Genomic DNA, 25,597 nt, shown 5'->3' on the forward strand with positions numbered 1-25,597 from the left:
AAGAGCTGTGGAGCACTTCACAGGTGAAAAGTTATGCAGAAGAGTGCCTTTAACCACGAATTTGAAGGATGAATTATAACCTCTTTTGGTTTAATCACTCTGCCGATTGCCCTCCAGCTAGACACTTAAGGATGACTAAAACTTTTCAGTCTCCATCTAAAGTAATAAGCGTATGGACATCAATGCCAGAAAGGCAATAAAATCTAGACTTCTGGAAGGTGAGGCAGGAGTTCAAAGTCTTGTAGTAGCTCCAACCCCCCTCTCCCCCAGAAATATCTCTTTGCCTCTGAATTATCCAGTAGTTTTTAAAATATAGTGAGCAAAGGAATTACTTGGGGATGATATTAGAGGCATATTCTTAGCCCCCACCCCTGCCGATTTTGGTTTAGTAGTTCTGAGGTAGGAGCCAGAAAAATCTACCTTATTAACAAGCAGTCTCAGATAATTCTGTCGCAGGGGGGTCTGCTGATCACGTTCTGAGTAACAATGATCCAGGGAAAATCCATCCTGAATGTTACTTTTGCCCTAACAGTGTGGTTATAGCAAAGACATTTTCTTGACTTTTCAAATTTTTAATAATGATTTAATGAACACTTACTTTTATGCCAGGCACTGTGTGTGTGTGTGTGTGTGTGTGTGTGTGTGTGTGTGTCTGTGTGTGTGTGCGCACATGTGTGTGTGTGTGTATATACATTTATCTAATTCTCACAATGACCCTGTGAGATAATATCCCCATTTTACAATGGGAGAATGGAGGTTCATTGAAGCTAAGCAAATTGCTCAAAATCAAACCTATGACATCGGTACAAAAGCATTCATTCCAAATTGTTACACTCTCTGGTCTCCCAAAGAGTTTCATGAGAGTACAGTATATTTCCTGATGCTCACCCAGTTAACCTCAAAGTGGTTGATCAGTCACTAAAATAATCCACATCACTTTAAAAACATCATTCCCACAAGTTTATGTTGTGCTGAAATAGCTACTATAGGTGGGCAGATGAGACAGGCAATGTAATAGCCAGACACTGGGGACCAGTGGCCATGGTCAAGCAATCAAAGAAAACCCCAGCTTCTGTCTCAGAAAATGTACTAATAGGCAATAAGAGTTTCATGCATTAACCACTGTAGGGATAGTTTACAATGTCAAAGAGGAGGCTCACAATTTCTAGTAATGGTGGTGTAGATGATATTGAACTAATCCTTCTAATAACAACTAGAAACTCTGAACAACATACAAAATGACTGTTTGGAGGCACTGGAAAGTGACTTAAAGCAGGAAGAAACAAGGAAACTCAGCTCATGAAACAGGAAAATCACACTAGTTGAGATTCACATTGATATTTTTTTTAGGGTACCCTTTAGTCCTCATAAATATCTTGGATATGGCTAAAGAGGAAATCTTGAGTTTTACTGACCTGAAGATTTAGAAGACAGAGTTCAGATCCCACAGAGCAATTAAGGAGGCAGAAATCCCAGAAAAGAGGGAGCTTCAGAGAGGGAAGCCACAAAATCTGTATACAAGCACTCTTCAAATCTTGACTGACTTCTGAGTTGTAACATATGGACTAAGAGTCCAAGGAGCCTAAAAGAGAAACAATAGCTGGAAAGCCGGAAAACTGAATAGCAATTTTAACAACTGCCCACTGCAGAGGAGAAAGAGTTTGGAACTTGGGTAGTCTTAGGTTAGAAGGGCTTGGTGAGCATCTCAAACTTTCCATTGTAATATCATCAGGGCCACATCTTTGTAATAAATGACACATGCCAGAATTTAGGGATTTATTCAAGGGCAAAGGGCAAAACTAAGATAGATCTACCTTAATGAAGCCTAAAATCAAATCTCTAAAAGATCAAGGTGATACACCAGTAATTTAAATGCCTACTAAAATAAAACTCAACACTCTTCAGAGAGATGGTAAGAGAATCCAGAATCTCTATAATGCATCATGTATTGTACAATAAAAAAAAATTAGACTTGTGAGGATAAAAAAAAATCAGGAATATGTGAAAAAAAATCAGTCAATATAAACAAACCTATAGATGACCCAGCTGTTGTAATTAATAGACAAGGATTTTTAAATTACTGTAATAAATGTGTTAAAGAATTTAATAGAAAAAAAAGGTAAATGGTAGAGGAACAGGAGGTTTCAGAAGACATTCTCAAATCATAAAAAATAAAAGAGAGAGAGACAAATTAAAAGTCTAGAACTAAAAGAATACAATATCAAAAATAATTTTTAAAAAAAATAAAAACTTCATTCAATGGCTTTGACAATAGATTGTATCCAACAGGAGAAAGAATCAGTAAAATTGAGGACAGGAAAATAAAATCACCCAAACTGAAGTATAGAATAAACAAAATTTTAAAAAAGAATGAAATGAACCACAGTGACATGTGGAATAGTATCAAGCAGTCTAACTTAAGCAAAATTTGAGCATCAGATTGAGCGGAGAGAGACAATGGTGCATAAAAATTATTTGAATAAATATTGACCAAATTTTTCCACATTTAATAAAAACCAAAAGTCCACATATTCAGGAAGCTCAGGGACCCTCAACCAGTGGAAGCCAAATATAGGCACATCATAGTCTAAATGTTGAAAAGCAGAAATAAGGAGAAAAATTTTAAAGTAGCCAGAAGAAGCACATTTATATACAAAGGAACGAAAATAAGAATGACATCTGACTTCTCATAAAAAGCAGTGGAGGTCAGAAGATAATAGAAACAAAGTGCTCCAAAATTCTGGGCCTTAACCTAAAAGGCTCTGATGGTAACATTTCTGGTAGTTTGGCAGTCAGAATGGGATGAAACATTCTTTGGTAGGGATCTTTTACATGCCCCTTCAAATTCTTTTGGAGAGCAATAGATAGCCATTGCAGTTTCTTAAGTAGGTGACGTGATAAAATGAAAATTGGGAGACAAAGCATTTGCAGTTAGGTACAGGGTGGACTAGATGGAAAAGAAACAACAAAGAGGAAAACGGGAAATTAGGAAAATTAGGAAAGTGATGTCACAATCTAGGCAAGAGGTTATTATTTTTTTTTTCATAGTTAACAAGCACTGGGCAATAGTGTCATCAAACAAGGCCTAGGCCTTAGGTACCAAACCCAGGAACCTCATTTGTATGGACATTGGTCATGGCCCCCATTCTAAGATGCATCCTCATACCCATCAAGCTCTCAGAACCAAAATGATTGACCAAACAAAATGCTGATTCATCCATTTACCATGAGAAATACAAATGTCAAGAGTAACAGAAGATAGCACATTTCCTCTGTGTATGGGAGACCAGAGGTCTTGATGACTACGGATTCAATGCAAGAGAATTTTAGGTGACCCTGAGACATATTCCTCAGCAGAAGTAGCCTGAGCTTCCTCACCCAGCACAGGGAATCTTGCCAAGGATGCTCTATCTGCCACTCCAGCTGGCCCGATACCTTCTCTACTATAGTGTGCTTGGAAGGATCCTGATGGGGTGAGACTCCCTTTCCATCACTATCCAGGCTGTTTTGTTCTTCACACATGTTAACAGAGCAATTCTGTTTGCTGTCCAGCCCTGCTGGTTTGGGAGCCATGCTGCCTCTCTAAGGAACTAATTATCCCCTCTGATCTATTGCATATGACCTTTAAAGTTTAACTCTCAAACAGAAATCTCATTTCAACTTTTTAAGTTTCTAAGTTGGCATCTCCTTTGGCCTCCAGGAATGACAACAATGTGGATCTGCATTACAGTGGATGCAGATACAAGGGAGAAGAAGGAGCAAAGGAAGCTGTTAGCAGTTAAATTCTTTTATACATGGGGTTTTTTTCAGGGGGGAGGGTCATTGGGTTTATTTATCTATTTAATTTTTAAATGGAGGTACTGGGGATTGAACCAAGGACTTTGTGCATGCTGGCTGTGTACTCTACCACTGAGCTATACTCTCCCGCTAGAGTTAAATTCTTAATGCATAATCAGATAAGAGTTGATCAAGAGCAACAGGACAGTTAACAGATTTTAGAACCAAAAATTGCTTTTGCTAGCACCAAAGTCTTACTCAGCACCAAACTGCCCTGCCTTTCAGAAACACTCAGAAAACATTTGTGGAATGACAATGGAGTGGGAACTGAAGCTCCATCAGCTCAGGTCTTGTAAATCCTCTGCAAATTCCAGGAAGTACTCAAGTTGTTCACCATCCCTATGGCAGGAAGCACAGATGAAGGTGACAAAAGCCCCCAGATTCCGTTGGAGTAAAGAGAGTTGGGATAAAGTAGGGATGTGGGCAGATTAAAATCCTTTGGAGGCTCAGAGCCATCTCCCAAGGGAACTCTTATCAAAGGGATAGTTGTTACTTAGGTTTAACTAGGACAGTATGAACTATTTTGCTATTCATAAACAGCTCTAAGAACACAGATTTCCAAATTGCATATTGTGCCTTTATACTTCTTGCTCACTTCTGTCCAATTCTGAAATAATTATGTCTATTTTACAGATGAGGAGATAGAGACTCAGACAGGTTAAGTCACTTTCTCGGAATTAACTTGTGATTCCAGAGTAACACAGTGGCAGAGCCAAGCACCTGAACCATGGCAATCTGGCTGCAGTGCTCACACTCCTATCCACTACACCGCACCTCTCTCACACTGTGCCAGACCTAAGCCCTCTGATCCATAAACATCAAGCCCTCCTCAAGCAACAGGGAAACCCTAAAGAAATGCTGAAGCAGACCCACTGTCTAGTTTGGTCTGAGGCCCTTTTTCTAAGTGGACCAAATGGCCTCTGCCTCCAGAACCGACTCCCGATCCCGGGACCAACGCCATCTCACTGTGTATTCTGTGCCTGGCATGACCAGAGCCAGGCTATGTGCAGGAGCAATGGAGGAAAGATGCAGCTCATCTGTCTTTGGGATTATGTCAGCTTGTAGATTTGAGGTCCCTGCACTGCTAAGATAAAGTTCTTTTGTTCTTAGCACACCTAACTTGGCAGATGCTAGCATTATAGCTGAGCAGATGTTTTCCCTAGAGAATCTGTTTCCAATACCTTATGATGAAGAATCACCTTCAGAGAATAAACAAATGTACATATGTGTAAGCTCCAGCAAGACAAAACCATCTATTTCAGATGAGAGACAACAAATGCTCTGTGCTTTGGGAAATAGATATCAGACAGGCTGGAAGTCACTCAAGGATTTATTTTTTAGTGTCATTTCTATTCGAGGTTTTTCACTGTCCTTCCCTGCTTCCAGCAATTGCAATTTGAAACATTAATTCTAGATTTTATTGTTTATTTCCCCCAATGCAGTTTGCATCAAACTGACAAAAGGCATTTTTATAAACCAAGTATGCTAAATGAGCTTATTTAACATATTTCCACAGTGCTTGAATTTAAACCAGAGAGAAAGTGGGTAACCAGTATATAGCAATGTTTCTTTTTCTAAACACTTTGTGAGTTTTTCTATTGGTTTATTGTGTTGCTGTCTTTTTTTATGGCCAAATTATTCCCAGAAGTACCAAGATGTTCATGCAATTCCTTTCAGTGTTTACAAGTGCTTATAACTGATCAAGCTTATCTGTCTTAGAAGCATATTGTAGAGTTACTAACATCATTTTATTGAATAATGACATTTCATTCTTTACTTACATTGTCCAGTCAGTTGCTATTTATATGTTAAATAATTCTTAGTTTCATGAGCTTCTATGAATAAGGAAAAGGTAATTAGGATATCCATATTACATAGTCAATCTTAAATTTAAATTAGGTATGTGTGGTAGGCTAAGTAATGGACCCAAAAGGTAGGTCCACATCCTAATCCCCAGAACGTATGAATATTACTTTTTATGGCAAAGACTTTGCAGATATGATTAAGTTTTAGATCTTGAGATGGGGAGATTTTCCCAGATTATCCTCAAGCATCTTTTTAAGAGGAAATCAGAGGGAAATTTGACACACATGGAAAAGGAGAAGACAATGTGACCACAAAGGCAGAGAATGGAGTGATGAGGTCACAAGACAAGGAAGGCAGGCAGCCACCAGAGCCAGAATAAATTCTTCTCCAGAGCCTCTAGAGCCTCAAGCTGGCCCTGCTGGCACTTTGATTTCAGACCAGTAAAACTGATTTTGAAACTCTGGCTTCCAGAAATGTAAGAGAATACATTGCTGTTGTTTTGAACCACCAAGATTGTGGCAATTTGTTGCAGCAGCCACAAGAAACTAAAACACTACACTTCTATGTGATATATGTAATTATTTGGACCTTAATATATTTATTGACAAATACAATATTATATGCACAAGTTAGATTACTATGTTAGACCACAAAAGTCTTCTTTTAACCCACGTACACTGAATTATACTATGCAGTGGGGATTTGAAGGAGTTTTTTCCCTTTCTCTAGCAAAAGTCAAAAATCACTTTGGTGTCCCCATAGGTGGTATCCTACCCTTAGGAGGTATCCAGGAGATCAGAGGCCAGAGAAAATAGGTATTATCATATATATTGTGTTTTGAAAGCTTAATAGTAAAAGGCACCCAACTTTCAGACTAGAGATTCCCCAAGGAACAAAATGGAATTGCAGTACAGTCTTCATTAGGTGATGGATGGCCAAACCAGTATTAACCCTCTAGGGGTCAATTTAAACCTTGGGGAGGGCAGGATTATAAATGTGTGTGAAGTGTGAACAATTACCATAGGGTGCACTTGGTTGGCCCCACATTGTGGTAATGGCATGGTCTCCCCAGAAAGGACCAGGTATCCATTTCCAGAATCTGATCATCAAGACTTCATTGTATAAGGGGACAAGCATCCCCAATGGACTGTGGAGGATGTGTTTGACAACATGCTCTAGCTTCCAGAACCACAGGTGGTAGCAGACTGATCAGGCCCAGCTCTTTCTCCACTTAGGTGTGAAAGCCAGGCTGACTCCCACTTGGACCGTGTAAGCCCTTGCATTCCCAGAGTATTTGGGTTGAGGTGGGGTGGTGTGAGGAGGAGGTGAAGAAAAAGAAAGAGTGAGAGAAAGAAACTGGATTTCAAAGGAATGTAGTCTTGAGCAGTTATATGGAAATATACAAGGGATATGTCATTTACGCCATGTTTGTAGAGTACATAATGTGAGTTACAACTACTAACAGAAACAACGAAGTCTATTGAGGTTAATAGTTGTTGAAATAGTGCTAGAGGTAAGTGCATTCTAATTGCTGGTGAGATCCCTGGAAACACATCTCTCATTTAGTAAGTAATGGAGTAGGAAAAGGGGCTGACTTTTCCTATTAGTCTTGGCATTAATATCTTGTTAACCCTCATCATCCTCATAAGATTTATATGCACCCCTCTAGATTATTTATTGCCTGCCAGGGTAAAGGGGCTCCAGGTATATCTGTCATCTATTTGTAAGTACAAATCATCTGCAAAGCAAAAGGGGATGAGTCAGGAACTTTCTGTAAAGCTGACCCTTTCTTTTCTGGCCAGCCAACTTGCTAACCATTGGTGGGAACATAGAGAGGGAAGGTGCTTAGCAACCTTATGCTTAGTAATTCTTCACACCTCTCCAGATGTTTCTCAGTCTCTTTGCTACCAGTTTAAGCTGTCCATTCTATAAGTGTTGAATAAGAGAAACCAAATAGAGAAAATAGAACCTAGGACAGGTAGGATGAGAAGGAGTATGGCGTGTGTGAAACAGAGTTTTCGATAAGGTCTAGATACAATTATTGACAACATCAAGTAACTTCTATTCCAAAGGAACCTCAGAAATCATAGAGTAGCCAATCAGGTTCCTACTTTTACAAGAAAATAATGTTAATAATAACAATAGCAAGAAGCTCATAAACATGCACTCTCCTTTAAACTGCATATCAGCAATTCATGCACATCAACTTTATAGAATTAGTAATATATATCTGCCTAAGACCATCTAGTGTATCTTTTATTGTATTCACTTTAGCTGGTTTTTAACTTGACCTTCCTATGAAAAGATTTTTAACTCATCTTTGAAAATTCCATGAACTGGATAAAGAAGGATAAAGGGAGACCGACCATAACAGGGAAGCTACAATCCTGAATAACATATAAAGATAAACTAAAATATGAATGCTACTATAATTCGAAAAGCAACTGGCTCAGAGGAGAGATGATTCTGAGAAGCAAGAAAGGACACTGGAAGCTTGGGTTCTCATTTACAAGCAAGAGAATTACCCACACTTGGGGGCCACTCTGGGAGAGGAAGCCAGAGGAAGCTCTTGGAATCCAGACTCATCAGGATCTGGGAAGCCCTGACCTATGGATGTGGAAGTCTCCATCCACATGGATAACCCCAGTCTTCATGGGCTGACAAGGCTAGCCTGGGTGTAGCTGCTGAGGTATGGTTCAGGTTCAGGCTGAATTTACTATGGGAATGGGTGAGCTCCTGATTAAGAATGTGGTCACTACAGGCAAATTTTGTCACAGGAAACCAAAGGTTGAGGCCTCTATCATGAGCCAAGCTACTCTGACACCTAGAGAGGCTACAGAAATCCTCAGCCAGGGACCCACACCACAGACAACCATGAGATTACCTAACCTTAACCCTTACCCTAAATTTGAACAATGTAAATAAGGCTCTTTGTTCTGGAAGAAGCCTCATATTATCTGAGTCTCTCTGCCTCTGAGGTCATGATTGATGGGTATAAAAGAGCCACATCTTTTTATTATCTACAGGATCTCCTTGACATAAGAGTGAGTCCCTCTCTACCTAATGAATCTGAGCAGTTGTGTTTTGCATAATTGGTGATGTGTGTTTTGGTAAACTTCATGGGGTTTAAGTGTCCTTGAGGTGGATAGAGTGATTATCCAGCTTCCTCAAAGTCTCTTCTATTAGAAATCATCACTTTTTTCCCAGATTCCCCTCCAAAGTTTGCAGCCCTTAGCAGGCTCCAAAAAAAACACATTTGTGGCATAAGGCAGAGAAGTGGGACTGTTGGTCCAAGGACCAAAGAGGAACAGAAATGTAGGAGCAGGTGGCAGTGATATCATATCAAGAAATTGCTAAAGCCAGCTCCACACAACCAGAAGACACCAGGTTCCCTGGACACTAGAAGGGAACATGAGCCTTAATTCAGGCAGTAAGAGCTCTCAGATGAAAGAAACTGCACAGATCAGCACTAATCATAGTAAATCATCATCATCACTCTCATACTACTATGTCTCAAGCACTATTCTAAAAACTGTACACATATTGATTCTTACAAGATACCTATAACATAAGTCCTAGTATTATTTCCATTTTACAAATGAGGAAACTGAGCTAAGAAGTAGTTAAATAATTCACACAGTTGGTAAGTGTTCACACGTATTTTACTCAATACTCAACAAATGGCTGTTGAAATATCACAGCCCATGGGCCTGAGTGGGAGTGGGGATGTAAGCTACACAGTTTAATTGAGAACATCCTCTTGTAAGGTAAATGGGAAATCAAGTTTATTGACTATTTGGAAACCTATGGTAGCCACAGTGTCTGAACATTCCTCTTGTCTAGTAGCTATCCAGTCAATAAATATTTTATTGTCTACTATGCGCAGATACTAGGGTGAACCTGAAGAAATTGTACCCGATGCAAACTGATAACCATAACTATCTAACTCTCTCTGAGTGATCACCATATTAGTCATGACTAATTGCAAAATATGGATATTAAACAGTCTGGCTATTATTCAGAGCAAGAAATGTCCCCCAACTCCTAATAGAAACTTTAACAATGTCCTCAGATCCTTTCAAGTATTAAATTATTTGGTTCTTAAAAATCAATTTTATGAAGGAGGTAATGAATGAAAACTGAAGGCTAGTATATAAGCCTAGCACTGATGGAATTTATAAACAATTACTTTGGGATTTATGAATTAATGATACTCTTTTCTCCTCAAATTCATATTGAAACATCAAAATTTGAAGTGGATCAACAAAAAAAATATGTAAACCAAAAGCTTTGATCAGATTCAGAGACCTCCATATTAACCTTTAACTTTTTATCATGGAGAATGTCCAATAAACAGACTGGTGTAATAATCCTCACTTAGCCATCATCCAGCCTCAACAACTGCCACATTCTGTCATTCTTGTTTCCTCTTGCACATCTTTCTATTACCCACACAATGATTATTCATATATAGTTTTTTATAGAGTTAACATTTACATAAATTTGAAAGCAAAAATCTTAACTGTAATTTGAACAAACACATATGCCTCTGTAACCCACATTCCTTATCCAGATATAGAACATTTTCATCATCTCAGAAAGTTCCCTCATGTCCATTACTGGTTAATTTACACCCCCAAGCCAAAGACAACCATTTTTTGTTTGTTTGTTTTTTTCACATCATAGCTTAGTTTTGCCTATTCTAGATCTTCATAAATAGAATCACATAGTATATGCTGTTATTATTTTTTGTGTGTCTGGGATCTTTCACTCAGCATGTTTATGAGATTCATCCATGATGATATATATATATATACCAGTAGTTCTTTTTTTGGGCTTACTAGTGTTCCATTGTATGAATATATCACAATACCACAATTTATTTATCTGCTCTGATAAATTTGGACATTTAAGTTGTTTTAAGGTTTTGGTGTATTATAAACAAGGCTGTTATGAACATTATTATAAATATTTTGTGCATGAACATGTGCTTTCATTTCTCTTGGGTAAATACCTAGGAGTGAAATTCCCAGGTCAAAGGGCAAGTAACAGACTATTTTATAATATATAAATTAACTTTCTGGGTTCCTCTAAGTGATTTGCAAATGTTTATTTTGACAAAATAAAAAGATCCTTTTAAATTATCTTTCAGGACAGAAGTAGTCTCTCAAGAACATGCCTTTGCAGTGCTTGGTAGCCATATGACATCTAATGACACTGCTTGCTAAGAATATACCTTTTTGGCAAAATCACAGGGTGACCTGTATATTTATAGAGGATTGAATTTTGAGAAACATGCTTTATATAAGACTTTTCATACCATTCCACAGCACCATTAATTTCTAATATGCCTTCCACCTTCCTTGCTTTGAGTCTACTTTTTACAAGAATGGGCAATTGACATGGTGAAATTGGAAAGATTTGGGTTTTAGCACAGAAGGATGAGAAAGAATAGTTTAAAAGTTTAGGCCTCTGACTGGTGTGAGGTGATACCTCAATGTAGTTTTGACACGATATTGAGCATTTCTTCATGTGCCTATTGATCATTTATATGTCTACATTGGAGAGTTGCTTGTTTAGGTCTTCTGCCCATTTTTGGATTAGGCTGTTTGTGTTTTTTGTTATTAAGTTGTATGAGCTGTTTACATATATTCTGGAAATTGAGCCCTTGTCAGTTATATCATTTGCAAATATTTTCTCCCATTATGTAGGCTGTCTTTTTATTTTGTTTATGGTTTCATTTGTGCAAAAGTTTATAAGTTTAATTAGGTCCCATTTATTTATTTTTGCTTTCATTTCTCTCACCTGGGTAGACTGCCCTAGGAGATCCATTGCTAAGATTTATGTCAGAAAATGTTTTGCCTATGTTTTCTTCTAGGAAGTTCCACTCAGAATGGCCATCATTAAAAAGTCCACAAATGATAAATGCGGGAGAGGGTGTAGAGAAAAGGGAACCCTCCTACACTGTTGGTGGGAATGTAGTTTGGTGCAACCATTATGGAAAACAGTATGGAGATTCTTCAAAAAACTAAAAACAGACTTACCCTACGATCCAACAATCCCACTCCTGGGCATATATCCAGAGGGAACTCTAATTCGAAAAAATGCATGCACCCCAATGTTCATAGCAGCACTATTTACAATAGCCAAGACATGGAAACAACCTAAATGTCTATCGACAGATGATTGGATAAAGAAGCTGTGGTATATTTATATAACGGAATACTACTCAACCATAAAAAATAAAAATAATCCCATTTGCTGTAACATGGATGGACCTGGAGATTAGTATTCTAAGTGAAATAAGCCAGAAAGAGAAAGAAAAATATCATCTGATATCACTTATATGTAGAATCTAAAAAGACACAAATGAACTTATTTACAAAACAAAAACAGACCCACAGGCATAGAAAACAAACTTATGGTTACCAGGGGGAAAGGGAGTGGGAAGGGATAAATTGGGAGTTCAAAATCTGCAGATACTATGTACTATATATAAAACAGATTGCTTTATACTGTATAGCACAGGGAACTGTATTCAATACCTTGTAGTAACCTATAATGAAAAAGAATATGAAAAGGAATATATGTGTACATATGTGTGTGTATATATATATATATAACTGAACTATTATGCTGTACACCAGAAATTGAAACATTATAAACTAACTATACTTCAACTTAAAAATTTTTTTAAAATAAAAGTTTAGGCCTCAAAAAAAGGATCTTCCATGTCACTCAATTTGGCTAACCAGGAATTATACTAGAATAACAGTAATAAAGACTGTATATTTTCTGGGCCTTGTCCCCTGGCCAAATGTTTCCACCAGTTCTGTAGAGTGATGGAAATACTGAAGGTTGTGGTAGTAGGGAATTTCATGAGTCCAGGTTATGAGTTCTCACCATTTCTAGATTTCCATACATATCTTAAAATTAATTTACACTAAGGCTTTTCCACTTTACCTTCCACTACTCTCCCTCCACTACTGACTTTCCATCATAGTACATACTCAGTCGTTTAGAAAAGGCACCATTTTCCTGCTTAGTGACAAAATCTTAGGGATATAAGAAGGGCTATCACTTATAGCTGTACACAACTTCAGGGATGATATATATATATGAGTAGGTGCCTTGTGGAGTTGTGTGATATACAACCTGCATGGCCATTCATGGTATACAAGATGATGTATATGAGGGAACAAACAAGTACAGAGTCCCATTAAATTGAACTAGATTGATACAGCTTAACTTATTAATCTTGGTTTTTATTTTGTAAGTAATTTCACAGGTATTTCAGCCAGTTCCACTCTAGCCTCAATCCCTAGATTATATTTAGGCCTTGGTTTATCAGTCCCTCTTCTCCATCTTTCCCTTATATTCTCTGCCCAAACCTAAAAATTTCTCTTCAAGCTCCTTCTCTGTCTAGGACTCAGGTTGATTCCTCCAATTTGGCTTCTCTTGGCCAAAAGATATCTCAGTTGACCAATTTTCCCTGGGTTTTCTCTTCTGTGAATTTCTGTAAACTGATTTTTCCCCATTCATTGGCTGTGATGCTTTTCCCAATGGAAAATGTTTAGAAGAAACCAGATCCAACTGTCACAAATAGCCATTTTTATTCATTTTTTCTTCTTTAATTGCCACAGACTGAGAGAAATATTTGGAAGTCACATATTTGACAAAAGAGTTATACCTCAAAACTCTGTAAGAAAATAAACAACCGAATTTTTTAAACTGGGCAAAAGATTTGAATAGAATTTCACCAAAGAAAATACATGGATGGCAAGTAAACTTATGAATAGATCCTCAACACCATTAATCATTAAAGATCTGAAAATTAAAACTACAATGGACACCATTATACTCCTATTAGAGTGGCTAAAATAAAAAATACTGATGATACCTAGTGCTAGTGAAACTACAAAGCAACGAAACTCTCACATGTTGCTGGTAGGAATGCAAAATGGCACAGCTACTCCAGAAAACCGTTTGGCAAATTCTTATAAATTTAAATATACACTTACCATATGACCCAGCATTCTTGCTCCTAGGTATTTACTCTAGAGAAATGAAACTTAATGTTCACACAAACACCTGTACTTGAACATTTAAAGCAGCATTATTCGTAGTCGCCAAAATCTGGAAGTAACCCAAGTATCCTTCATTAAGTGAATGGATAAACATATTGTTGTAGTCAGCAATAAAACAGAACAAACTATTGATAGCTGCAACAACATGAATGAATCCTCAAATACATTATGCTAATTAAAAGAAATCAGTCTCAAAAGGTTACACATCGGATGATTCCATTTATATGGTATTCTCTAAAAGGCAAAATTATAGGAACACAGAAACCCTCAGTGGTTGCCAGGGATTGCGGATAGGAGGAGTGTTTGAATGCAAAGAGGTAGCAAAAGGAAATTTTGGGGGGTGTTGGAGCTGTTCTACATCCTGTTAGTGGTGGTTACCAAAATCTATGCATGTGTTAAAATTAAAAAGTGAATTTTACTATATGCAGCTTAAAATAATACGAAATAATACACAAGTCTGAACTATTGATATTTTAATAAATTCAATAAAGATAACTTAAAAAGGAACTCAAGAAAAGCAGGAAAAAGGCATCATGGGAGTATATAAAACCATGTAGTTGGTCCCAGTTGCCTCTTAAAGAGGAAAGGTCTGTTTCCTTTCGGTTAACATAACTTCCTTATTTTCAGGTAATAATAATTATAAAGTTCTAACATTGCTGTCACTGACTTAAATGTGTTCATAAAATGAAGGCTATAGCCTTATAAAATCACCTCTAAAAACAGGATCAACTCTAAGTGAATTAACTCTATTGCATTTTCAATCTAATTAATTGTGTAGATACCCCATCATTAAGTTGACCCTAAAACACTTAAGTCAAAAAATGGCAAATTCAGAGGCCATGTATAGACATGACCTAAGATTAAAGAAACTGTTCTGCCAGATAGCGTCTCAATTTTTTCATATTTGTAGGGGTAATAATATTTTTTGTTCCTACAGTCTTGATTTCAATTTCTGAAAGTAACCATCGTGATTTTTTTTAAAGGGTTTCCAAGCAACTGTATGAATTCTTCCCCATCCAGAGGATGAAAATATCTGTAGTGAATCCAGTTTGAATAACGTGGTGGCCTTGTTTTTGCACTTAGCAAAGATGGTTTCATCAATCACAGGAAATGACACTTCTGACAGAAAGAAAATAAGATGTAAATTAGCTAGAGGAGAGAACAGAGCAGTAACTATTCCATTTGGAATAAGAAAGGCTCAGAAAAGCACATTGTCATGCAGGAGTTATGATCCTGTTGCAGTTTCATCACCTAATTTCCAAATGACTTGCAGCCTTCCTTCCAATTATGAAATCTGCATTATTTGACTTGTTAGAACTGGCCTAAAGGGGAGAGAATCATTTGGCAAAGGCTGGAAAGGAGCAACCCTTTGGGAACCGGGTGCTCCTCCTTAAAGAAGTACTGTCCGATAGAAAAAGAACATTAGCCACATCTGTAATTTTAAATTTTCTTGTAGTCACACTAAAAATGTAAAAGAAATCAGTGGGATTTATTTTAATAATACATTTTACTTAACCCAATATATCCAAAATTGTATTGTTTCAACATGTAATCAATATAAAAATTAATGAGAGTTTACACTTTCATTCATACTAAGTCTTCAAAATCCACTATGTATTTTACACTTATGGTACATCTTAGCTAAGGGTAGCCACATTTCAGGTACCCGACAGCCACATGTAGCTAGTGGCTACCATATCGAACACAACAGCTCTAAAGAGTTTTTATATCCATGGAAAATGTGAGACAGGATTATCTGCTTCAATTGGTCTTTAGAACTAAGAATAGATATTTTAGAAAAGAAATGAGATTGGAAGAAAGTTGACCTAACTGACTTCCCTGTAGAAGATGATAAAAATACATGATTAGGCTTTAAGGCAACTAACGTTATCATTTAACTGTATTAAGGGTCACAACAGATAGTAAACCATATCTTCTGTTTCTTTGTAGAATAAGCTAAAATTTCACTTGCGACATGAAGCCTTCCCTGATTAGACCCATCTCTCTATACACCAATTGATAACTTGACTTTTGTCTTGTTTCCGCTTTTTCATTTTCTGCCCTGCCCCATCCACGACAATGGAAAGTACATAGGCTATGAAGGAAAAGAACTAAGAACTGCCCTTCCAGGTTCAACCCCTGCCTAATGTCTCTTGCCCTCATTATCCCTATACCTGGCCATCAAGGTGCCCACCCATAGAGGCAGTTGATGGAACAGAAGCAGGACACATAACAGAAGTCTCAATATACGTACGGGTGGAACTTAGAATTAACACCACTGATAGGCATTTCTCTGCCTCCCACATTGGCCCAGTCCATGGCACTGAGCTTCTGCCTGTAATTCTCTTCTGAACACTCCACAATAGCTCAGGGTCTAATTATTTCGACCACTGTGATTTATCAGCTAGAGTAGCCTCTCCCTTGATGCTGATAATTGCCTAAACCATGCCCAAATTTGCCCTGCCTGTCAGCTCCTGGGATGCAACTGCCTAGGTGTTCTTGCCGGGACTACTCTCTGCAGTTGGTTCAGTTTTCCACACTTCCATCTTTCTCTTGGAGGTCCCAATCCCCCAGCTCTACACCAGTCTTGAGCCCACTAACAATAGGAAAACTTACTAGACATATTACAGTGAGCAAATAAGTGAGCTTCAATTTCCTCATTTGCAAAGTAGGAGTAAATAATATTTACCTTCCACGGTTATTATGAGGATCAATGAGACAATGCATGAGGAAATGCTCTGTAAACTATAAAGAGCTAAGTAAGTGTTAGCTATTAAGTTTGCTTAATACTTTGTATCCTCATGGCATTATGCCCTTAAGTAATGAACAACCACCAATATTGTAGAATATAGCACTTACATTCCTAACATTTTTATGTAACTCTCCTTGAATGGGAGTATAGGGTTTTATTTAAATAATTATTGTATAGGGAATTTTAAATAGTCCAACAGAGAGGCAGAAGCAAGATGGGAAACAAGATTATTGAAGTCAAGATCACCATACATGACTTTCAGACTTGAGTATTTGTCATTTTGAAATGTTGTCCCTTCCATAATCTTCCTTGATCAAGTTTCTGTTCTGTAGTTAATACTTCAGATGGTAAATCTAATAGAAAATGTGAAAATTATGTTTTTATTCTTAGGAAAACTTTGAAGCAACCTGGGTTATAGTCAACATAGTAAAAAATTAGTTTCCTCTATAATTTCCAGAGAAAGAAATGCCAGCAAGCACAGATTATTTGAATAGTGAGACAGGAGATTTGGAAGTCACCTCATCAAATAAAACTGTAAGAAGTCAGATGTAGAGTTGATGTCATAGCATCTTTATCCCAACCAAAATCCTACAAGTCTAGACAGAGACTTGTGCTTTGGATAGTATAAGACTTGAAAGAAACCCTTTCAACTCATTTTAGAAGCATTTGATCTAGACACCAGCAGAGAAGTTAAAACCAGCTTAACTTATGGAGATTCCTAAACTCCAAAATCATATTTTACTAGAGAATAATATAAGGAGATTTATCAGCATCTCGTATAACATGTACAAGACTCAGTCAGCATGCTGGGACTTTGAGGATGGTTCAACAATGGAAAGGGATAAGCTATCCTTAAGGACAAAGCCTGGACTGGGGTCACTAACTCAGCAGTGAAGAGCACTGAGCTAGCCAATGGAAAAATCACCTTACCCATAACAGTGTAGCAGACCCTGGCCCAATGTAAACTAGTGTCCCTCGCCAGTGGGGTCTGTTCAAGTATGTGGCCAATGTGAGGCATGTAGTCATGTAGCATTAGTTAGATCCTGGCAGGAAAAATTCACCCCAGGTGGCTCAAATGAAGAGACTTTAATGAAAGTCTACTTACAAAACTGTGAGAATTAATGGGGAAAAAAAAGGGACATTGGGTCATCCAGAGACTAGCAACAGCAGGAAGCCACTACCATCCTTAAGCTGTGGAGAGCTGGAGCCTTGGAGGAGAGGCCTTCTGATGGAAGTTATAGTCCAGGAGAGATCCCGCTGTTTCCAGAGCTGAGCTCTGAAGGAATGCTAGAGAGTCTATTGGCCTAACCCAGGGGTCAGCAAACATTTTCCATAAAGAGCCAGAGAGTAAATATTTTAGGCTTTGTGATCCATACAGTCTGTGTTACAACTACTCAACTCTGCCCTTGCAGCCTGAATATAGCCATAGACATTATGTAAACAAATGAGCAAGGCTGTGTTTTAATAAATCTCTATCCACAAAAACAGGCAGTAGACTGGACTTGGCCTGTGGGTCAAAATCTAACCCAAAGGGATCCCAGGTGAAGCAGTCTAGCCGAATCAGCCTTGGGGCAGACAGGAATGGGGCAGACAAGAATGGGGCAGACAAGTGGGCAGAGGATGGATCTGGAGCCAGGGAAAGTTACAAACAGAGAATAACAGTACACAATTCTTCAGGTGGCCCATTTGGGGTACAAGAGCCCAGTCTTCGCATGGGATATGGAGACTAATGTCCACTGCCAAAGGCAGAGGAGAATGAACCCAGGGGAACCGGGGCCCAGAGCAAAGGCCTTGGTCAAGGGAACTGGAGCTCAGGATGGTATCCAGACCTAGAATAGGAAAGCAGCCTCCAAGCTGGGAATCAAAATAGAAACTCAGCCACCCATCTGAGGCCTATATAAGGGACCTGACCGGGAAGGCTGCAGCTGAGTGAGCCCCGGGGTTATTTGGGGTTTATGCCAGGCTAGTGTTTCTGAATTCCTAACAGTTATTAATCTTTGGGAATCTACGATAAGAAGTCAGAATTCCTGGGTATTCTCAAGAATTCTCGAAATCAAAAGCTATTTTTAAAATATAGCCAACATTCCTTATACTCTTTACTCACTATTGCTGATATCTGAAAAGAAACATTTAATAACTAAGCAATATTAAGTTCTGTAATATTTACAAAGGACTGTGGCCAATGGCAGATATTCAAACTGGAAATGTCAGCAAATGTTATTAGGTAGTATTCAAGTAACATAACATTGTATTTCCTAGCAAAGTTAACACTACGACATAGAATCACATGTCAAATTTGCCAAGTTAAGGACTTATTTTGCTCCCCGAATTTGTTATTTCTTAGACCATAACTCATAGGGTTTGTTTAAAGTATACTATGCACATAAACTGACTAATATTTCTTTCATTTGCAAACATGACTCACTGCTGGCAGCAGATAGGGCCACAAACACACACTTATTAGGTGACAACTGTTGCAAACAAGAATGATTAGATCATGACCACTTTCCTACATGGTCCTGCCCTAAAAATGTCAACCTAAACCTCCCACTCAGTGTGTCAGCATTTTCTGCTCTTGCCTTCCTTTTGATGTCAGTGGATTCCTTTGAAATAGTAGCATCTCTGTTGATTGTTAAACTTTAATTCCTGCGGGGGAATTATGTTTTCTCATTTTCCTGATTTCTCAAATGATTTTTCTGAAGATTCTAGATTTGAAAAATATATTTCTTGGGAAATGTTAGAGAAGAATTCCCACATGGAGACTCAGTGATGCCAGCTTATATTGGGCTGATGGTAACTATACTTGTTTCTATCCTGACAGCCCGTGGGACCAGTCCTAACGACTGCCAGGCTGGGCTTCCTGGGTGTAGGACCAGGGTAAGAGGTTTAAAATCCTTCTGTCCCTGTGGGGCTGGAGCAGCTACATAAGAACCTGAATCAGGTTTATTTCATAGCTACTCAGGCTATGGGTCTTAGACCTGTTGATCTATAGAAGCTCCTGAAAGGAGGATTACAGAGTGTTGAGCTTTCTGATAGTCATAATATCATAAATTTGGACAAAAATTCCCATGACTTGTAATGCTAAGAAAGAAGAATTCCAACCAGGACATTTTGCCACAAAAATGGCTTACCAGATCCCCAATATGTGTTCAGTTCAACAATGTTAGGAAAATGGCAATCTTTTATAAGGGTAGAACAATTTGAATTTTTAATTTCTGAGTGGAAAACATATGCTTAATGAAGAGCCAGTGGTCTATGCTAGCTTAATGTGGTTCCATCTTTCCACCAATACCCTTCTTTCCACCTCCTGGTATTCTTTCAGAAGGACCTCAGAGCCTCCAGGTTGCCTTTTCAATCATGTATTTATTTCTTCATTCAACAAATGGTCATGGAATATTTACTATATGCTAGGTACCCCAATGGTCTCTGAAGATAAACTATACACAATCCTGCCTTCATGAAGCTAAGCAGGAGAGATAAGAAGAATAATTATTTGAAAATCTATACCCCTAAAAAGTACATATTACAGACTATGAAACGTGCTATGAGAAGTAACTTGGTATATAATAGGGAGGGGGAGTGCTTCAAGAACAGGAACAGTAGACACAAGGCGGGATGTGAGAAAGTACTCCATGAGTTTTGAGGAAGTGGAAAAATCAAGTCTGACTGTAGTATATGGTATGGAAGACGCGGGGAAGGGCCACCCAGAATCCCGTCCAGGGAAGGACTCACCCCAGCTGTCCACTCCTCCAGGATCTGCCAGGGCTGCAGAAACACGCTTTGCCAGAGTTCATGCCTGGGGTCACATCCAAGCTCCTTGTAGGTAGAATATTAAGGCCAGAGGCTTGACAACTCTGGTAAGCAAAACTCTGAAGCTCCCCACTGGGTTGGTGGAGGCTTTGTTGGGTCTGCATTGAAGTTTGACTTCATTCTCTGCCCTATCTGGCTTCTTCCTCATTTCCTTTCACAAAGATTGGTGTCTATTTGTAAACAGTGTATTCCAAACTTTGTCTCAGTGTCTGCCCCTATAAAATCCGGAAGGAGGGAACTATGAGATGAGTCTAGAGAGGTCAGCAGGATCCAGGTCATTCAAGTCTTTGTTAAAGATTTGGATCTTTATTCTAAGAGCCAATGAAAGCTATCACGGGTTTTAAGCACACAAAGGTCATGATTTGATTCATGTATTGAAAGACTGACTTTGGTTGCTATATAAAGGTTCAGTTGAAAGAGAAGAGTAGATATAGGGAAGGGATAAAATATGGTTTCTGCATTGGACACGTTTACGTTGAGTTTGAGGTGCTTTGTGCCATCCAAATAGAGGTCTTGGATGGGATTTGGATCTCGTAAGAAGTCTGGGTGTTAGAGATCACCAAAGTGCCTGTGCTCCCAAAAGGCTTACCTGCCAACTTCAACTTAAGTCGAAAGACAAAAAATTAAAATGAGCAGCAGGCTAGGAGGAAGACAGACAATAAGATAGAAGTACTTCCCATCCTGCCTTAGACTACACCCTATTTTACGGTTTTCTTCCTTCCCTCACCTGTGAGCCCACAAACTCTCCAAAATTAAACTGCAAGATTTTTTAATGTAGAAGAGGCAATTCTTGCTCACAGAAAGAAATGGCTATTAGCTTGTCTTGTTCAACCTCTTGCATTCCTCACTATCAGAGACAAAAGGGCACACACAACACAAACCTTCCAGGTATCTTACGCCAGGTCTCCTTTCTTCAATGAGCCACCCTGATTCTATCAAACCTCCTAAAAGTATCTCCCTGCAACATCACAGCAGGTCAGCTGTGATCCCAGAGTTCTCTGTCTTTTTCATCTGAGAAATATAGGCTCTCCATTCTCAAATGAAAAGGAATTAAGGAAAATACCCATCAATTACAGAGTCTGCTTCTGAATTACATTTGGGAGGACTCTTTTTTTTTTTTTTGACATATAATCAGGGCAATCAGTCCTACAGTCTTTTTGATTTGGTCCATGAGGTGATGAAAAAAAAACAAATCAACGATTTTTTCCATTTGGTGTTTTTAACCTGACTGAAATTGCTCTTTTTGTGAGATTTCAGAAAGGGAAATACAGTGGTGTGTAACTTAAAATGAATTACTTGTACCCTTAACCACAACTGGGATAATTACCACATCCTTCAACTCCTTAGGACTAGCTTTCTAACTTCATGATTTTGGGCGACTATAAGCTTCAAGGACACTCTAACCATAACCATAATATATAGTTTGAACATAATATTCCTTTGAATCTCATTTCCCAATCTTTCTTATAAATTACCATTTTTCCTCTTTTAGACTATTCATAAATATTTTCCTTGGGGCTTAAAAGTTCTTATTCAGTCTTATCTTAAAGTTGCATTTTGGGCAGTGTTATCTATGTTGGTTGTGGCATAATTATATTTAGGAGTATGAGAGAAGCTTGTGGTCCCTTAAAATAATTAGATTTATATTTCCTCTTAGAAGTCCAAAATTAGTTTAAAAATTGGTAACTTCTCACCTAATTGGTTCTTAAAAACTAATAGAATTCTAGCGTTTTGGATTATTTTGGCAGTGAACCAAATCTCTTCAAAAATTGAAAATATTAAATATAGTAATGCAGAGTTATTGCATCTATCTGCATATTGTGTTCTTTGTGTTTTGATTTGCTTTAAAATGTTTACTACAGTAAAAGTCTCAGTGTTGTGTTTTGTTTCTAGATAGTTTCTTAAAAAATCACCAAAGAATCAGAATCAGCATTATTTTCAGAGACTACTGGCCAGCGATGCTAACGACCCCTACGAAGAGTTTCCGCAGGAAAAGTATCAAACCTTCCCAGGGCTTTCTCTCATCTCTGTCAGTGGCAGAGATCACTCCTATGCTCATCTGTTCATCCTCCATTAACACATTGATTGCCACGTCACCCATGTCACCTCAGGGGCAACCAATCCACAGTGGATGATCAACATGTTAAAGAGAATTTAGGAAGGAGATCTTCCTAAACCACAGTGACCTAACCTGAAGACCCTTTGGGCTGCAAGCAGTGGTCATTGAGTTGAGCTGAGTGGAACTCTCAGAGTGGGTGCCGATGGGAGAATAAGAGATGACAGCCTGACTCTGGAACAGCTGCTGCAAAGCATAGAGCCTCACTTCCAGGGAAAGTGAGAAGGAGAATGGGGTGGATATGGAGCAGAGAGCAAGGACACGTCACACAGAGGTGAGAGTAATATCTCACTGGTGACTTCAGCTAGAAACACACAGCAGCACAAAGAGTGTGTATACCTAGGGTCTTTAAACAGAGTAGGTGATACCTCAGTGACTCATGCCCTGAAGGACATCAGGTAACCTGGTGAAGGCCCAACATCAAGTCTCACCCTTACAAGGTCGACTTACATGGATAGAACTTACAAATATAGAGAAGGTCATTGTCGCAGTTTTATTTTTATGGCCTCACATTTTGTTTCACTCTACCTATCAAGAGGCAGGATCTGTATTCTCCCCCCTTGAACCTAGGCAGGCTTGTGACTCACCTGTACACTCAAATACAGTAAAAGTCATGTGTGACTCTAGAGGCTGGGTCAGAAAAGGAAAAACAGCTTCTGCTTTGTTCACTACAACACTCCTGTGCCCCTAAATTACCATACTGTGAGGAAACCAAACGACATGAGTAGGCTATTGTGCAGATGCTCCAGTTAATAACCTCAACTGAATTTCTAGCTGACAACCATCATCAACTTCCAGCCATGTGCGTGCACCATCTTGGACATTCAACCAAGTCAAGACTTCAGACAATGGCAGCCCCAGATAACATTTGACTACAGCTGCATGAGAGACTTCCAGTGAAATCTCCTACCTGAGTCCTTCGTGAGTTCCCGACTATAAGCTGTGTAGCTTAACCAGTACCCATTACTGACGTTACAAAAGCATGGTAAGGCTTAAAAGTCTTATACAAACCTTTATCTAATAATTAGAATGTAAATTGAATTAGGCCTCATCATTTTTGCTCTGGTTTCCTTTATGATTTTACCATTTTCTTCCTGCCTTCAGTAGAATCTAGCAGCTTTTCTCTCCTGTATTTTGAGGAGTAGAGCTCTTTGCTAATAAAACAGACCTAATCCTCACAATGGCCTGCCTCCTTTCTCCCTCAGCTGCCCTGGTGAATTAGTCAAGACTGTCAGTCTAAAGTAATAGATACCTAACTCAAACTAGTTTAAGAAAGAAGAGGAGGGGATTTATTGGTCTAGTAACTGGCAAATCCAGGGGTAGAGTTAGCTTTAGCTGAGCTATATCCAGAAGTTAAGACAATATTTTCAGGTCTTTGTCTCTCTTTCTCTCTCTCTCTAATATTCATACTCATATTCATTCTCTCTTTCTCCCTCCCTTCTTTTTCTCTCCTTCTCTCCCTCCCTCCTGCTCTTCACCACACTTCTTTCATTACCAGAATTCATCTGCAGAGTTTCACTGAACAGCATCAAAATAGCCACTAGCAGCTCTACCCTCAGATCTTGCCAGTTCAGCCATCAGCATAGAAATAACAGTCTCTCCTTAAATTTCTGGAAGAAAAAATTTCCAGGAAAGACTCTTATGGCCCTGGCTGAGACCCTGGATTGAGACTGAACCAATCACTGGAGCCAAGGAGATGGACTAGCCTGTTTGCCAGGTCTGCAACACAAGCACATCCCTGTAGCCAGGGTTAGGCCCACCCAAGCCACATGGACCACTTTCCCTTGGGCCAGGCAGGAATACATCCTTGATTCAACCCACTTCGTGATGAGGAGAGGGGAAAGGCAGAGTGGTATCATATTAGGGCTGACCACTTATGAGTCTGGCAGGGGGATGGTATAATTTAAGCTAGATAGGGAAGTCAGAAAAGGCAATATGCTTTTCATAAGAACATTTTCAGAGGAAACATGGGAAAGGGAACTGGATACACAAAATAATAAGCTCCTTGAACCTCCTTTACTCCTCTTTGGAAATTCTTGATCCTCAGTCGTAGACCCAGACACTCCTTAGACATTTGGATTGATCCTGTTCTCCATTAGAAAAATTTAAACTGTCCTTGTTTTCAGGTGACTCAAACTTTAAGACAACTTTGTAGACCATATTCTGACATGGTGCCTCAGTTCTACTGCTAATAATTCTGCCTTATTTGAAGAAAAAACATGATATCCCAGTTTCTCCAAGACAGGCCAATGATAGCCAGTCCTCCCCCACATAGGAATGCCAGCCAGGAAACTCAGTCCAGCAACCAGAGCCCTGCTTCCTATTCCCATGATTTCTGCCTTGTAGAACTTTAATCTACAGAGTTGCTAAAAGTCAAGAAATGACCTCTGCACTTGTATATTCCACTCCCTACCTCACTCTGTAGACTGGCTTCCTTTACTTACTTACTCATCTGTGGCCCCAAATGGCAGGCCAAGTTACAAGTCTACATAAGCTTTCAACTGAAGCACTGGTCTTCAATCAAGTTAGCTGAAAACTTGACAAAACGTTAATCATTTAGTCTCATAGATCTGTATGTCAGCTGGTAGTTAGTTGACCTTAACTACCTCATTTTGGTGGCTGATTCACATGTACACATTCCAAGATCCAGGCTATAAGATAAGTTGTCCAGGAGCAGTTCTTCTCAAGGGATAACAGAGGTACAAGAAGATGAGAAGAAATACACAAGGCTTCTTAAAGCCTAGGCTCAGAATAGCACAGTGATACTTCCTCCACCATGCCGTTGGCCAACACAAGTCACGTTTTGGCAAGCCCAAAGTCAGGGATGGGAAAGTACTCTCTGCCTCTAATGAGATCATAATAAGGATATGGATGCAAGGAAGGTTAAAAAATTGGGGCTAATAACTGAATCTTCCACAAAGGAAATCTGATTGGCCTAGCCCTGTTTTATAGGGTCTGAATCAATTGAGTCTATATCTGCAGTCCAATTCAGTGTATAGCTGCAGTGGGGGTAGGGAAGAGAAGAGAATCTTATGGAAATAGGTCAAAGTCTGTATGTGGGGTAGTTCAACTAGAATGCAAAGTGCTCATAGGAAGAATGCTGAGTGACACGACTGGTACGGCATTTTCTACTTCTCCAATGTACAAAATCCTACAGTGTGTGTTTGAGCTACCAGAGGTTCTGTTATA

The sequence above is a fragment of the Camelus dromedarius genome, chromosome X, assembly GCF_036321535.1.
Source record: "Camelus dromedarius isolate mCamDro1 chromosome X, mCamDro1.pat, whole genome shotgun sequence".
Taxonomy (NCBI): Eukaryota; Metazoa; Chordata; class Mammalia; order Artiodactyla; family Camelidae; genus Camelus; species Camelus dromedarius.